The sequence below is a fragment of the Tursiops truncatus genome, chromosome 14, assembly GCF_011762595.2.
Source record: "Tursiops truncatus isolate mTurTru1 chromosome 14, mTurTru1.mat.Y, whole genome shotgun sequence".
Lineage (NCBI taxonomy): Eukaryota > Metazoa > Chordata > Mammalia > Artiodactyla > Delphinidae > Tursiops > Tursiops truncatus.
Window position 1 is genome coordinate 30957870 of NC_047047.1, and position 15922 is coordinate 30973791.

The 15922-nt window shown below is 42.7% G+C and overlaps 1 protein-coding gene across 7 annotated transcripts in view; it reads right to left on the reverse strand.

Annotated features, from left to right (window-relative positions):
- Positions 1–15922, reverse strand: part of ANTXR1 (ANTXR cell adhesion molecule 1) — a 266303-nt gene that overhangs the window by 131426 nt on the left and 118955 nt on the right. The window lies entirely within an intron of this gene.

Consider the following 15922-nt stretch of genomic DNA (forward strand, 5'->3'; position numbering starts at 1 on the left):
TAAATGATGATGCCACAGGGCACTCCAGGACGCGACGAGGAGACTTTGCTATGACGTGAGGCTACCCAGTGGTCCCTCTTCCTCTCCTCCCTCCATCCACGGCCCTGTCCCTATTTCTCTGGTATTGAGTGAGAATGTCTTTGAGGCACTGTTGAAAAGCACTCAAGGCAAAGAGGCCCTTCTACTACGGGCAGTTCTGGTCCATGATCTTGTGATCTCATGGCAACTTGCTTGTTCTAAATACCCAAGAGGCCATCTGGGTGAGAGGGGGATGTGCAGACAGAGATTAAGGGACCAAGGACATGCTGACTTTTCCTGCTCAGATGGGAGAACCTGTGAGCAGGCAGAGGAGTGTCAGCTCCTCCGAGGGAGGCTGGAAGGCTCTGTACCCCCTGCTGCACCCGTCACGCTCCACTCCAGGCAGCTTTGCTCCCACTTGGGAGGTGTCACATTCCAGTGCTCTGAAGTGGAATTTCGAACCATCCTCAGCAGCTGGTATGAGCTCTGTTTCCTGCCCAGACAAAGCTGGCAGAGTACAGGCAAGTTTTCTTTCGAAAGATGAAATTTAAGTCATTTTATTGCTGCTGAGAAGTTCTGGATGGGCAAGCCCAGAGACCAAAATTCTCTCCCAGAGCTTATATATTCTGACTGTTATTTCTGGAAGTAACTTTAGCCATTATCTAACTTCTCCACCCATCCCACCCTGCATTTTATTGGAATTCTATTGCCCTGGCATCTGCGGCAGTGCTCTCCTCAGCTTCCTTCCTCCTATCTCTGATTATTCCTTGCCCGCCTCCCCATGGGCTTTTCCTTGTATGCAGTCCCTTAAATGTCAGCATGCCACATGGATCCATTTTTTTAAGAAAGGTATATACTTTTTTTTTTTTTCTTTGCGGTACGCGGGCGTCTCACTGTTGTGGCCTCTCCCGTTGCAGAGCGCAGGCTCCGGACGCGCAGGCTCAGTGGCCATGGCTCACGGGCCCAGCCGCTCCGCGGCATGTGGGATCTTCCCAGACTGGGGCACAAATCTGCATCCCCTGAATCGGCAGGCGGACTCTCAACCACTGAGCCACCAGGGAAGCCCAAGAAAGGTATATACTTTTTATTGTGCCTGAAGTGTCTACTTTTTTTTTCACTTTAAAAAATTATGGTAGGGCTTCCCTGGTGGCGCAGTGGTTGAGAGTCCGCCTGCCGATGCAGGGGACACGGGTTCGTGCCCCGGTCCGGGAAGATTCCACATGCCGCGGAGCGGCTGGGCCCGTGAGCCATGGCCGCCGAGCCTGCGCGTCCGGAGCCTGCGCTCTGCAACGGGAGAGGCCACAACACTGAGACGCCCGCGTACTGCAAAGAAAAAAAAATTATGGTAAAATATATATACACATAACATTTGCCATTTTAACCGTTTGTAGTATACAATTCGGTGGCATTCAATACGCTAACCATGTTGTATGACCCATGGATTCATTCTTGGTCTCTTGCTGTTTTTCTTTCTAAAACTCTTTCTAAAACTTTCTAAACATGGGCTGTCTCATTTCCTTTCATAGTTTAAACTCTCATCTAGATATTGATGACTCAACTCTTTATCTCTAGACTAGATCTCTCCTTATGCTTCAGGGTCATTCCACTGTCTGGTAGGTCCTACTGACACTGCCAACTCAACAGTTCCAACTCAGCTCCCTGTTTTCCCCTTCGAACCTGTTCGTTCTCTTCCCCTCATTCAATGGTACTACCCATCAATCCAAGTGCGAAATCTGGAAGTCCATCTCAGTTTTCTTTTTCCTTCTCTCTCCTACCTGAGGCCACACCCTCCTATCAGCACATCTGCTCCTTTGACCACCTAAGGACTTCTTGAATCTGCCCTTGTCTACTCCTTCTCCAATACTTGATTAGGCTTAGAATCTTACTACTTTTTTTTCTGGCCAGCTGTAGTTATCGCTTCACTGGTTCCTCCACCACCATCCTTGTCAGCCAAATTCCATCCTCTACCGCTGCATCTAGAGTCATCGACCTAAAATGTTATTATGACAGCTCTGCCCACCCATGAACTCTTCAACAGCTCTTCACTGTCCAGAGTTCTTAATACTGGAGACTTTGATGAAAGTGATACACCCTTTCCTCGGAAAAGTACGTGTTCACATTTGTACACAAGCTCACTAATTTTGATTATAATTTTGGAGGTGGGGGTGGTCCATCAAATCCCCAGAATCCATTTATGGATCCCTCAGTCCAAGAGTCCTTAGCTCAAGGCCCTTCACAACTAAGCCTCTCTTTTCTCCAACCTCCTTTCTCACCACCTCCTTCCTTACACTTTGTGCTTTGACGAAACTCAACCACGTGTAGTTCCCTGTATACACCTCACTGCTCTCTCATGTTCTTCTCCCTGAAACACCCTTTCTTCCTTTCATTGCTTGGGCAACTGTTTTTCATCTTTCAAGTCTTAGCTCAGGCTCCACCCGGTGCATTTATACCTTACATATTTATTGAACACCTACTATGTGCCAGGCCCTCTACAAGCACTGGCGTAAAGATGGACGCGGTCTTTCTAATCATACACCTTGTAGTTGAGTGGGGAATACAGACAAGTAAATGCTACCACTGAACTCTGAGTTTGGGCTCTCATTTTATCTTATATCTCTATCTTACCGTCTCCTGTATATTATAGATATTATATCATCATGTGCCTTTCATTGAACTCTAAGCCCCTGGAGGACATATATATGACTTTACTCATCTTTGTGACTTTGAGATGTAATACAATGTTGCAAACACAAAAGGACTTGTTCCTCAAGTATTTATTAGACTGAGGGAAATGACGGTTTGGCAGATTAACGCCTTCCACCGTTTGTGGGGGGCAGAAATGGCACAGGCACCAACGTTGCCCCAGGCTGCTCACCACCCCCTCCATGGTCCCGTCACTGGAAACAGCTCGCCAGCCTTGCTGCAAAGAGCCTGAGCTTTGCAGTAAATTTTGCTTTTGTTTTTTAACATGTTTATTGGAGTATAATTGCTTTACAATGGTGTGTTAGTTTCTGCTGTATAACAAAGTGAATCAGCTATACGTATACATATATCCCCATATCTCCTCCCTCTTGCGTCTCCCTCCCACCCTCCCTATCCCACCCCTCTAGGTGGTCACAAAGCACTGAGCTGATCTCCCTGTGCTATGCAGCTGCTTCCCACTAGCTATCTATTTTACATTCGGTAGTGTATACACGTCCATGCCACCCTCTCACTTCGTCCCAGCTTACCCTTCCCCCTCCCCGTGTCCTCGAGTCCATTCTCTAGTAGGTCTGCGTCTTTATTCCCGTCCTGCCCCTAGGTTCTTCAGAACCTTTTTTTTTTTTAGATTCCATATATACGTGTTAGCATACGGTATTTGTTTTTCTCTTTCTGACTTACTTCACTCTCTGTGACAGACTCTATGTCCATCCACCTCACTACAAATAAGTGAATTTCTGGACTCAGTAAGATTTACATTTAAGTCCTAATTCTTCCACTAATTGATATGTGGGCTTTAGGCAACTTACGCAACCTCTCTCTTAAACTTCCTTTTCTCAACATATATGAAATTGAGATAACTCCTACTTCCCAGGATTGTTTTGCTGTTACATAGGATAAAGTACGTACAGATCCTGGCACAGGCCTCCTTCAATAACTGTGACTTTCCTTTCCATTCTTCCCTTGTTTCTATGCCCAAGCCATGTTCCTGGTGATGTGCCCAGACTTGGCTCAGGTAAATAAATTTGATTCCTGTGAACAACCTCTTGCAACTGTGACTGAGCTATGCTGTTGGTGGGTGGTCCCAGGTTACATATTTGGGAAGCCACAGGCCCTCAGGTTGCCATCACAATGTCAAGGAAAGGGAAATCCAAGTGAGTTTTCCAATGGTAAATTTAATAGCTTCCATTAAAGTTGATCAAACATTAATGGGGGTAAAACGTAATCAAATATGATGATTTATTCTTACTACCTGAGAGGTAATCTGGGCTAGAAATGGCAATAAAAGTGATAGGCACTGAAGATACTGGATTCCTTAACCCTCGAAGTAGGCAGTATAGAAAACATATTAGGTGAGCATTACCTAAGCCCTTGTGGAACTCTTTTTTCAAAAGCAGGGCTATAAAGTAATGAGGCTGTCCATGTAGTGAATATAGTAGCACTCCCACACCCAAATGAATCTAATTCCCTCCCAACTGGTGGCTTCGGATGCTGGAGACTCTCCAATGATTCAACCAGTGCTCAAAGGAATTCTGCAACATCTCCCTTGGAAGTGTCTGTGAAACCAATTTATAGGCCGCCAAAAGTAAATCCGATATCTTCTAAGTCATGCTTTGTTTTTTATCAGTGAGGTTCCCAGCTTGATAACCCACCATTCACCACACCTGGTTCCCACAACGTTTGGAGTTGTTTTGATATCAAATGATGATGATGTTTCCCTAATTCCCCGACAGAGGACATTCAAATACTGTGCCTTCAGAGTCAGGGCAATTCCACAGCAGGAGTGCAGGAGGTAGCTGAAATTTTGACAGCGTTCTTAAGTATACAGCTTTCCAAGGTAAATATTTTGAAGGAGCAGTAATAATTTGGATGTGTCAATTCTAGTTTGCTATACATCTTATTACGTTTTGCCTTATAAAAATAATACCAGAAGGACTTAGATAAGCCATCATTAGTACGCAGTGAAGGGGAAGATTGATGCCACACGCCTATACACTCAAGCTTTGAGGTCCTTATCGTGGCAGGACACTCTGTATCAAGATTCTCCAGCATCCTCTTGTCACCCTGACCCAGTAGAGACATTTCAAGTCACTCGCAATGGTGAGGGTCATAATAAGTAGGTCTTGGATTCATTCAGCACTTTCCTTTCCATAAAATGCATAGAGCTTGTTAATCAAAACCAGTTTTTAGAGAATAATGCAGACAAGATGTAACTCATAAGTATTCAGAATGCCTTAGTTCCTGTGAGTGGGCTGTTGAAATAGGATTACAGAGAATGGACTTGAGGCTATGGGGAGGGGGAAGGGTAAACGGTGACAAAGCGATAAAGAGGCATGGACATATATACACTACCAAACGTAAGGTAGATAGCTAGTGGGAAGCAGCCGCATAGCACAGGGAGATCAGCTCGGTGCTTTGTGACCGCCTGGAGGGGTGGGATAGGGAGGGTGGGAGGGAGGGAGACGCAAGCGGGAAGAGATATGGGAATATGTGTATATATATAACTGATTCATTTTGTTGTGAAGCTGAAACTAACATACCATTGTAAAGCAATTATACTCCAATAAAGATGTTAAAAAAAAAAAAAGAAATAGGATTACAGAGAAAGTTACTTAGTAATGTTCAAATGCTATGACATTGGAAGCGAAAGACTAATTTCTCTTTTTCATTTTTTGTTCCATTAGCTACAGGGACTTGTCTACTTGCCTTTAATGTAACTATTTATTTAATGCATATGCTCAGTTGGTCTTATTGATCATATATCAGTCAGCATCATTATTATCTATTATCTGTAAGCAGGCATCCCTTCTCTATACTGTTAGCTGTTGCTTTAGATTATGAACTTGGAAAGGTGGAAGCCATGTTTATGATTGGGTGGCACTGTCCAGAGATAGATGCTTACTATTGGTGACCGTGATGATCTAGTCCTTAAAACAATGTCTCTAAACTGCATAATAGGGTATTGCGAAACCAAAAAATCATTTTCTACTGAGTTTCTGACACATTCTACTCATCAGTAGGAGACACAGAAAGATGAACAAAGGCAGCCTACAATCCTAGAAGTTGTTAACACTGTCCAGTTAGAAAGTCAGGACTGATTCACAGAGTTTGCTCAGAGAGCAGCACGCATTATGTGCAGTTAATCTCTAAATGATACCATAAACCACAGTGCTGGAGCTTAGAGCAGAGGGAGTGCAGGGGCCTTGCCAAGATCAGTGAGGCGACCTGGGGCAGGTCCAGGCAGCACTTGGCAGGCCTTGTAGCCATGGTGAAATTTGGGTAGGTGGAGAGGAGAGGGCATTCCAGGAGAAAAGTGAAATGTGATCAAAGGTACAGAGTAAGGATGAACATAACTTTATTTAGAGTGAGGAATTATGAAACACAAATCCTGGCTTATCATCAAATATTTGAATCTGTTAGGGATCTAAAATTTGCATTCACCAATTTTAAGGCCAGCAGCCGAAGGTCAACCGAGGTTGCCGGATTGGACTCTGTCATGAACAGCCTTTGTGAGATATTTATTTCGGTGAGTCTGCACCCTTTACATACAATCTTAAAGCCTTAAGCTTTTAAGCTACCTCTTCTAAGTCCATGAATTTGGGCCATGCAGATAAAATAAAATTGCCTTAGCTGTACTTTTCCTGCTTCCTTGGCCTGCAAATGAAGCAGTTTTCCCGATACTGGATGGTATGTAAAAGAAACCCAGGAATATTTTAGTTGCCAATTATTCAAGTGCTTTTTAATTTTTTAAATAAATGAAACAAAATATTAAGCCCACTGCTTTGGGCACTGGCTAAACTAACATCTGTTCTAGCAACCACAGTTACAACAAAGGAACGCTAGTTATGTACTGCTTGTGGCACAGACACTTATTTTGGGGAGCTGTAAATTAAATCACTGACCTTTGAATTTCCTTGCTGCCCTAATGAACAGGTGAGAAGTTGGCTGCTTTGCAAAAGGAATGGCGCTCATATACCCTGGTGGGACCCTGTCACTCTGTAGGGAGCAGAGGAAAGGGTTTGTCTGCTCTTTGGGAGTGCAAACAACGTCAATCACATCCCCAATAATATCCTGATCAGAAGATATGTGTAAGGACCCGGAGAGAGCTTGTGATCTGGTGCACTGTGACTGGAATCTCCCAACCAGGACAATGTGGCCTGGGTTTGGTTGCTGTCTCCTCCAGTTCTGTGATAGCCTAGTTCACTGATTTTTGCCAAATTTGGATCGTTTAAAGAGCTGGCATTCTTTTAGGGTTGGCAGACAGAAGATGCTCTCAGGCTTTCTCTGCGATTTGGTCGTATTTCCCAAATTATCAATCTGTCCTCCCTCTCTCCCTGCCTTAGCACCTCCACCCTTTTCTCTTTCTCTCCACACGCACACACTTTTGGACCCTCTTTACACTGCGCACGTCTTCCTGCAATTGTGCCTCGCACGACTGGATTTGTGAATCCAGAACGCTCAACCCAAAAGACTCAACCCTTTGGAATAGCCCCCAGTGACCCAAGAGCAGGCATAAATGCACATACTGGTCATTTTCACTAAAGTTCGTACACTGAGGGCGTGTACTTTCTCTCAGGTTCTTATTCAGAGACTGGGGATTCTTATTTTGTATTCAAAGAAGCTTGGTTGTTTGATATCTGAGCATCCAGTCTAACAAGCTTGTGTTTTGTAACTGCTGAGTTTGGTCCTTTGTATTTATCTTGGTTATGGATTAGTATGTGGGTTTAACTTTTATTTCTAAAAATAAATATTACCATCTTATTATGTGCTTATCTCAGAGTTTCTTGAAGCACAGATTCAGAAAAATCCTTTTTATCCCCTCATTTACTCTCAAAACAAGGATATTTCAAACTTAGGGCAAATATCCTTTAAAATGCTTTGAGATAAAAGTATTGAAAGCCAATTCCTCAAATATCCAAGAAAAACAAATCAGCTCAATCCTCCAAAACATATTTGAAAAGGTTTTTATGCATACAAGCGTTATCAAAATAGAGGTGCTGCCAAACTCTTTTTATTTCAGTTCATAAACAGCATGACATCTGAGTTTGGCATTCTGACGTGCCTGTGGTCTTTTGCCCTTTCTAATGACCGTACAAGAAACCACAGGTCATCTCGTTAATAAAAATAAAAAAAATACTTGGATATCGTAAAAAAAGGCCTCGAATTATGTACGGCTCTGCTGAGACTAGCTAATAAATAGATGAGAATGATTTGTGACTAGTGTATCAATTGCCTGTAAATGAGAGGGTGTATTTGAGGTTATTTGAACACAAATGGTTCTCGGGAGGAGCTTTTAGTTCACTTTGGTCTGAAACATAATCTCATTTGTATTGGGGGGGGGTGTTGGCTAGTTTGAACTGCAGTCTCCAGTGTCACCAACGAGAGGCTCTCATATTTATTTTCAAAATATAAAAGCCAAACTCATTTGTTACACTGTATAGGACTGCTGATGTTTTCCTTACTCTTTCACTAGCTTACTTTTAGTTCTAGAGTTTCAGACTCTCAGCGTTGGAAGGAGTCTGAAAGCTTTTCCAGTCCAATGGCCTATCGGATGCATGAATGGCCTTTATGTAATTATGCCAACTTGTCTAGTTGCCTGGACTTGAATACAACTTGAATACAACAGGAAGCTCATTCCCACCTGTTTGTAGCATCCAATTAGAAGGACCTTTTAAAAAACTGAAACACAAACTGTCTAACGGCCTATTCTACTCCTTAGCTCTGTATAGATGTTGTATTTTCATGTTTGTTATTATTAGTTTATTTTTAGTGTATATTTATTACTTTATATTATTTATTTTTGTTTAGATCTGTGTAGATGTTGTATTTTATTGTGTAATAAAAGCAGATGCACCTCAGGACAGCCCTTCAAAGAAAAATGGCCATGAAGTCTTTCTTCATGTCTTCAGCCTAAACAGTCTCAATTCTATTATTCTATCTGATCTACCATATTTGGTAAACTTTTTTCACATATTCAGTTTTTCAAGGTTTTCCTTTGAAGTGTCCTTACTATTAAATATAATACTTGAAAGGAGATTTTGCCTTCACCAAGTTGCAAGGTTCCATCACTTCCTTAAGTCGCAGATACCATACTTCTGTTAAGTCAACCAGAAGTCAGAGTCTCTTTGGAAACCGTGTCACCGCACTGATTCTTAGAGAGCCTATAACATCAGTGCAAGGAGACTAAAATTGGGTATCTACTGTGTACTAGGACCTCTGCCAGCTATTTAAGGGCTGGGATTTTTGCCACATTGATCTGATCCCAAAGTCTTCGAAAAACATTGCTTTGTGCCTCCTTTGAATGGCTTCCCATAGCCTAGGTTCCATTTTCTGTCATTCAAACTCTCTGCAAGGTCAGTCTCCTATTTCGCCACCAATCCAGTCTGCCCTTATTCTTCCGGGTTAAGAATCCTTCACCGTCTGTGAAGAGACGGTGGTTGAATGAGGAAGGAGAGAGATGGGTGTGGGAGTGAGTTGGACAGGAAGTAGAATGATGTTAGGGTGAAGAAATCTACGGGGAATGTCAGGGTGTGGGCCCTGGTCCTTCCCTTCCACTGGTTGTTTGGAAGGGACTTGTCTTCTCCAAGGGCTGTTTCCTGTAATTGAGAAACAGTTTGGGGAGGGTCTTGTTGGGGGAAAGACAGAGTTTTTGTCTTAAGGGACAGAGTTTTTGGGCTGAGTAAACTATGAGCTGCCTACATGTTATCCTTGAATTTCTAAAATGATTTGTCCAGCTCCCTTTTGCAGGAAGAGGTGAATGCCTTCTTAGGGTAACTGAGAAGTAACCCACTAAGCCCGTTAAGTGGGCTCTCCCCAAAGTCTGTAGTGCTTGTGTCAATTTACTTATGCACAGGCCTGGGTGGAGGCTCACGAGTCTTTGGAATAGACGAAGAATTTCTGGGTGCCCTGTGACATTTGCCTTTTGCACCCCCAAATATATATATTTACCTCTTGGAGTATGTATTCTGCCTTGGTAACTACGTTGTAGGCTTCTGGAGGCCAAGCACAGGCTGTTCTTTTTTGAGTTCCCTATCACTTTGCCCACAGTACTTTTTCAATACACGTTAGTCCTGATCTTTGGCCCCATTTACCACCAGCAACTGCTTCTCTACGCTTCTTTCCTTAATGAAGAGGCCCGCATGCTTATAGCTGCTGGTATGAATTAGCTACTCCAAAGATAGCTACCTATTTTGATTGCTGGACTATTTTGTTTACCTTGGAAAAGAAATAGAAGAAAAAAGTCTTCTCTGATCTTTACTTTTTCTGAAGAGGGAGCAATAATTTTTTATTATGTTGGAAGGCGAGATTGCCACTCAGCACAGGCTGCTGGATTCATTCCCTACTAGGCTGGGGAAATTCAAGAAATTTTGGCAAGGGCAGTCATGCCAACTGTTTGTTTACCTAGATATTTATATGCCTATAAACCTAGGCTGGATTTGCATTTTCCTAAGTAACTTCAAAGCAATTAGTAACAGAAGTGAACTGACTTACAAAATGGACGCCCAGGAAGTCGCCTAGAACAGAACTCTGTAGACAGTGTTGGAAGGTGGTCCCTGCCCTCTGTCCGAAGCCTATTCCAGGGTGAACTCAGGGCACGCCAGTGTTCCCTATGTCACAGCTTTTCTCTAGTTATCTAGGTTCTTTTTTTGAAGATGAAAGATGTTTATTTCCTGAATGAGGAGATGCTGGAATTCAACATCAAAACTGCATCCTGTATTATATTTAAATTAAATATTAAAGCAGCTCCAAAATATGGCAGCTAAGGAAGGCTTTCCAACTGGTCCCAATTGTTTTGTCTCTACTTTCTCTCCTAATACCCCACCCCAACCAATCACAGCCCCACTGGCCCCAAACATGCCTTTACCCAGGCCATACCCTGAGTAAATCCCTACTCTTTCTTCCTGGCCCAGTTCACTTATTATCTCTCTTGTGAATCCTTCTTTGATTCCCCAGACACTCCGCTTCCTGGTATCACTAGGCGTTGTTTGTTTCTCGATTAAAGAACTTATCATATTAAATTGCAAATCCTTGGAGTACTTGTCTGTTTCTCATGTATTATATCTTTGTGTTCCTTGGACTTAGCAAACGTAGTTACTTAGAGTCCATATCAGTCTCTGCAGTTCTGCTTGCCTTCCAGCCTTGTGCTATAGACTCTCATGGGCCAGAGCCTGTCCTGAATCTTGATCCAGTTGAGTGGGCTATTTCTAGATCCCCTTCTCCAGGTCTGCTCTTGTGGAGTTAGCGCCGCTCTAAAGAGGCCTTTGACTTTTGCCCTGCCTGGTTCACTGGTTGTGGTCTCTCATCTGGTAGATTTGGTCCTCTTAATTCAGGCTCAAGCTCCCCGTGCTCCTTGGAATATGCACATTGAATTGCTGGTCATCCCCTTTGGAGGCCTACCCTCCAACCAGCTGGGCGCCCCTATTCTAATCCTACCTCATTCTGGCTCCCTTCCTCTCCTACCAGCAGGTACAATCATGGGCTCAGTGTGACCCTTGATTGAGTCCATTCATTCACTCATTCAGTCACCAGCTATCTACTGAGTAATGACTATGTTCAGGCATTATGCCAGGTGCTGGGTTGCAATAGTGAATGAGACAGTCTGTTTTTCCTCTAGGAGTATATGGGCTACACTGTGCATGAGAGAAAATGACTCTTTTTTTTTATTTTTAAAATAAAAAAATTATTGTTTTAATTAAAATAATTTTAAATTGAAGTATAGTTGATTTACAATTTTGTGGAAGTTTTAGGTGTACAGCACAGTGATTCAGTTTTATATATATATATATATATATATATATATATACACACACACATATGTATGTGTGTATATATATATATATATATATATATATATATACACACATATGTATGTGTATATATATATATACATTCCTTTTCACAGTCTTTTCCATTATAGGTCATTACAACATCTTGAGTTTAGTTCCCTGTGCTACAGTAGGTCCTTGTTGGTTATCTATTTTTTTTTTTTTTCTGTGGTACGTGGGCCTCTCACTGCCGTGGCCTCTCCCACCACGGAGCACAGGCTCCGGACGCGCAGGCCCAGCGGCCACGGCTCACGGGCCCAGCCACTCCGCGGCATGTGGGATCTTCCTGGACCGGGGCATGAACCCGTGTCCCCTGCATCGGCAGGCGGACTCCCAACCACTGCACCACCAGGGAAGCCCCTCTTTTCTTTCTTTAAATATTGTGATTCTCCATCCTGGAAACCAACACAAATCGAATCCTAATCATAGTTAATAGAGAGAAGCATCAGCTGGGCCTCACTGTTACACACCAGGTGATCAAGGGTGTGGAGTGTACATCCTAGGAGAGTAGTTGCCAACCTGAGAAATGGCCCCCAGTTAGAAGGCACCAGAAATTGATACAAAATGAGAGGAAAGGAAGAAAACAATCATGGTTCCTGGGAAGGACCATGGACAGACTAGGCTCATAGCCATATCTAGACCTTGCTCACGTTGGTTTCTCTTTAGGGGAGGGCCCCTTCCCACTTCTTACCTGTTCTTATCATTTTTCAAATCACCTGTTGGGTTTTATGGCCTCCATGAAGCCCTTGTGACTCTTCCTGGATTCACCCCTTCTTCTCCTCTCTGAAATCCCATAGCATTTATACACCTGGCTTCCACAATCTTGGTCTTTGTTACATGCTCTTTTATGTGCTTGTTGGACTCATTTCCCAAGCTGGATTTTAAGCTCCTTAGGGACAGCGACTTGTAAAATGTAAATGGAGCACTGGAGACACAGGAGGAGTTTGAGAAATACTTGTTGAATGATTCTCTGATTTTTGTACACCTTGGGTGGGAAATTATAGAATTTTAAGGTACTTATCCAGAAGAAGACAACCTTTCATGAAAAGTTCCTTAAGGTCCTAAATTTACTTGCTTTGTTCTCAAAAGGACAAACTTCTTTTTTCTGTTTCCCTTAGAGCAGCACCATATTAGTGACTTTCTCAACCTATTGCTAGAGTTGGAGAAGAAAAAGGAGTCCAGTGAAGACTCTAGACGTGGGAAGTGTTTAATATGCTGGAAAGAGAGGGCTTTGGATGTTTGACCATTTTCTATAGTCATGGAGCTCAACAAAGTTTACCATTAGTATAGGAATCTTTTAGCTCTTGGATGGAAAAATCTCTTTCCTGTAAAACTTCATGGAATTTCTGCTCCTGGCAGAGGCAACAGTTATTCATTGCAGATCTTGGACACGGTTGTCCAAATGGGCACCAAATAAAGCAAGAAAAAAAGAGTCTCAATTACATATTTTAAAATTATTTTTGGTTCCAGGTGATGGACTGGGCAGGCTGAGACTGGTACTGACAAGTCTAACCCTTTACTCAGACCCAGGGGATAGTTTTTGATCTAAAAACCTTGTCCTCCAAACAGGCTGCCCAGGAAACAAAGGCAAGTCCAAGACCTTACTTCATATTCTGGATTACCACACACTCCACCTGCATCTCCATTTTGCCCAGTGATGGCTTTAGTCTTTTTAATTTGAGCTTCTGTGTAGGACCTGTTGGAGATTGGGATTGAATATTTGAATATAGGTCCTCTTCTCTGGATGGTTTTGGCTTGTCTGCCCCCTTTCAATCACCTGGGCTTGGTCGAGTGACAAACATGTACTCATAGGAATACATCTTGGGTCAGAAAAATCCTTTTGTTATAAGGGACTCTGAAGTGAGAAGCGGACTCTCTGGGAAGAATCTCCAATTAGGTCAGTAATTTTGACTAAGCTTCCACTATAATAACAATTAACATTTATTGAGCACTTACTACTGGTCAGGCCTTCCGCCAAGCACTCTACATAATCATTTCATTTAATACTCACAATACTGCTAAGACATGTAAATTATTATTTTTCTAATTTTACAGATTAGGAAATCGAGGCACCTAGGAGCTAAATAACTCGGTCTAAGTTGCAAAACTGGTCGACAGCAAAACTGATCTCCCAAATCCCCCTCTGCCTCAAATCTCCCCTTTCAGTCTTCTTCCTGTCAACTGAGGGCAACTCCATCCTTTCAATTACTTAGGCCAAAGCCCTTGGGGTCATTTTTAAAAAAATTTTTTTATCAAAGTATAGTTGATTTACAATGTTGTGTTAGTTTCTGGTGTACAGCACAGTGATTCAGTATCATATCTATCTATCTATCTTCTTTTTCATATTCTTTTCCATTATGATTTATTATAGGATATTGAATTTAGTTCCCTGCACTATACAGTAGGACCTTGTTATTTATCTATTTTATATAAAGTAGTTTGTATCTGCTAATCCCAAACTCCTAATTTACCCCTCCCACACCCTTTCCCCTTTGGTAACCATAAATTTGTTTTCTATGTCTGTGAGTCTGTTTCTGTTTTGTAAGTAAATTCACTTGTACCAGATTTTAGATTCCACATATAAGTGATATCATATGGTATCTGTCTTTTTCTTTCTGACTTCCTTCACTTAGTATGATAATCTCTAGGTCCATCCATGTTGCTGCAAATGGTATTACTTCATTCTTTTTACAGCTGAGTAATATTCCATTGTGTATATATATATATATATATATATATATATATATATCACTTCTTCTTTATCCATTCATCTCTTGATGGACATTTAGGTTGCTTCCATGTCTTGACTATTGTAAATAGTGCTGCGCTGAACATTGGGGTGCATGTATCTTTTCAAAGTATGGTTTTCTCCAGGTATATACCCGGGAGTGGGATTGCTGGATCATATGGCGACTCTATTTTTAGTTCTTTACGGAATCTCCATACTGTTTTCCATAGTGGCTGCACCTTGGGGCCATTCTTGATTCCTCTCCTCTCAAGCCCTATGTCTAATGCTTTGGGAAATAAGTTAGCTTTGCCTTTAAGACACATCTGAGTCTGACCTCTTCTCTCATTGCCACTGCTCCCTTCTGAGTCAAGCCACCATCATCACTTTTGCCTGAAATATTGCCGTAACCCTGCTAACTAGTCATGGTTCTTCCATCCTTGTCTTCCCACGGGCTGCTCCAGCAGCCGAGTGATCTTTCAAGTGTAAGTCAGATTGCGTTGTGCCTCTGCAAAGGCTGAAGTTCTCATAAGACCCTCCACTCTCCATCCCCATAACCTCACCGCCTACTGCTCGCCTCACTCACTCTCTTCCAGTGACTGACCACTTTCTTACTTGTACACACCAGGCGACCCTGGTTTGTGTGCTCTGAGCACTGGGGCTCAGTGTTTGGCGTGTTCTTTCCCCAGGTGCCTCACAGTTAACTTCAAAGTCTCTATTCAGATGCCACCTTCTCAATGTATCTCTATTTAAAATTTGAACTCACTCACTCAAGCAGTACCTCTTACTCTGCTCTATTTTTTCTATAGCCTATATTATTTCTTAACATAGTGTGCGATTCATTTGTTACATCCATTGTTCACCGTCTGCCTTCTCTCCCCGCATCCCTGCGAGATAAGAGATTTTTGTCTTGTTGTGTCCTGATGTATCCCGAGCACCCAGGGCAGTGCCTATCTGGCACATTGTCCATAATCAGTGAATACTTGTTGAATAAATGAGTGAATGGACCTGGATCTCAAATCTTAGGGTGCTTATAATTTTGTTGTAGACACGCAGCATTCTCAAGCGACAGGGCAATAATGCAGAAGACGTTATGAGGTGGTACCAGTCAAGGGTCAGTTGAACAGAAAACCTAGTGACTTGCACTCAGATGAAGGAGATGGGAGACGTAAGTGCAGGTTGGAGTGAGCCGGGAAGACATAAGAGGGACTTTACCAGGAGTTCTTTTCCTTTTGGGGTACATTAGTGGGGACACCCTTTCTTCTTGGTTTAGAGGTCCAGAACTTAAATTTGCAGTCCTGCTTCTGCCACACCACACGCTTGGCCCCAAGATATTTCCCCTTCCCACCTCCCTGCCCTCACGGCCTCGGGGCATAGCTGTTTCTCTGGTCTGGTCAGACATAATGAGAAATACAGGCCCAAACTGTTGGATCATTCAAAAGCAGGGAGGAATCTGGAATGGAGTTATTAGATTTGGGGTATTTTAATCATTTCCTGCAGGTTGGCAGTTTCCAAAAGGGTCAATTTCTAAAAGAGTCAGGCAGGGTACGCTTGGAGAAAGTTCACTGCTCTTGAATCCAGTTTTCATATTTGGTCTCCAGATTTGACATTCCACTGAGGCATGCCTGAGACACAGACATTTCTCAGTGGTGAC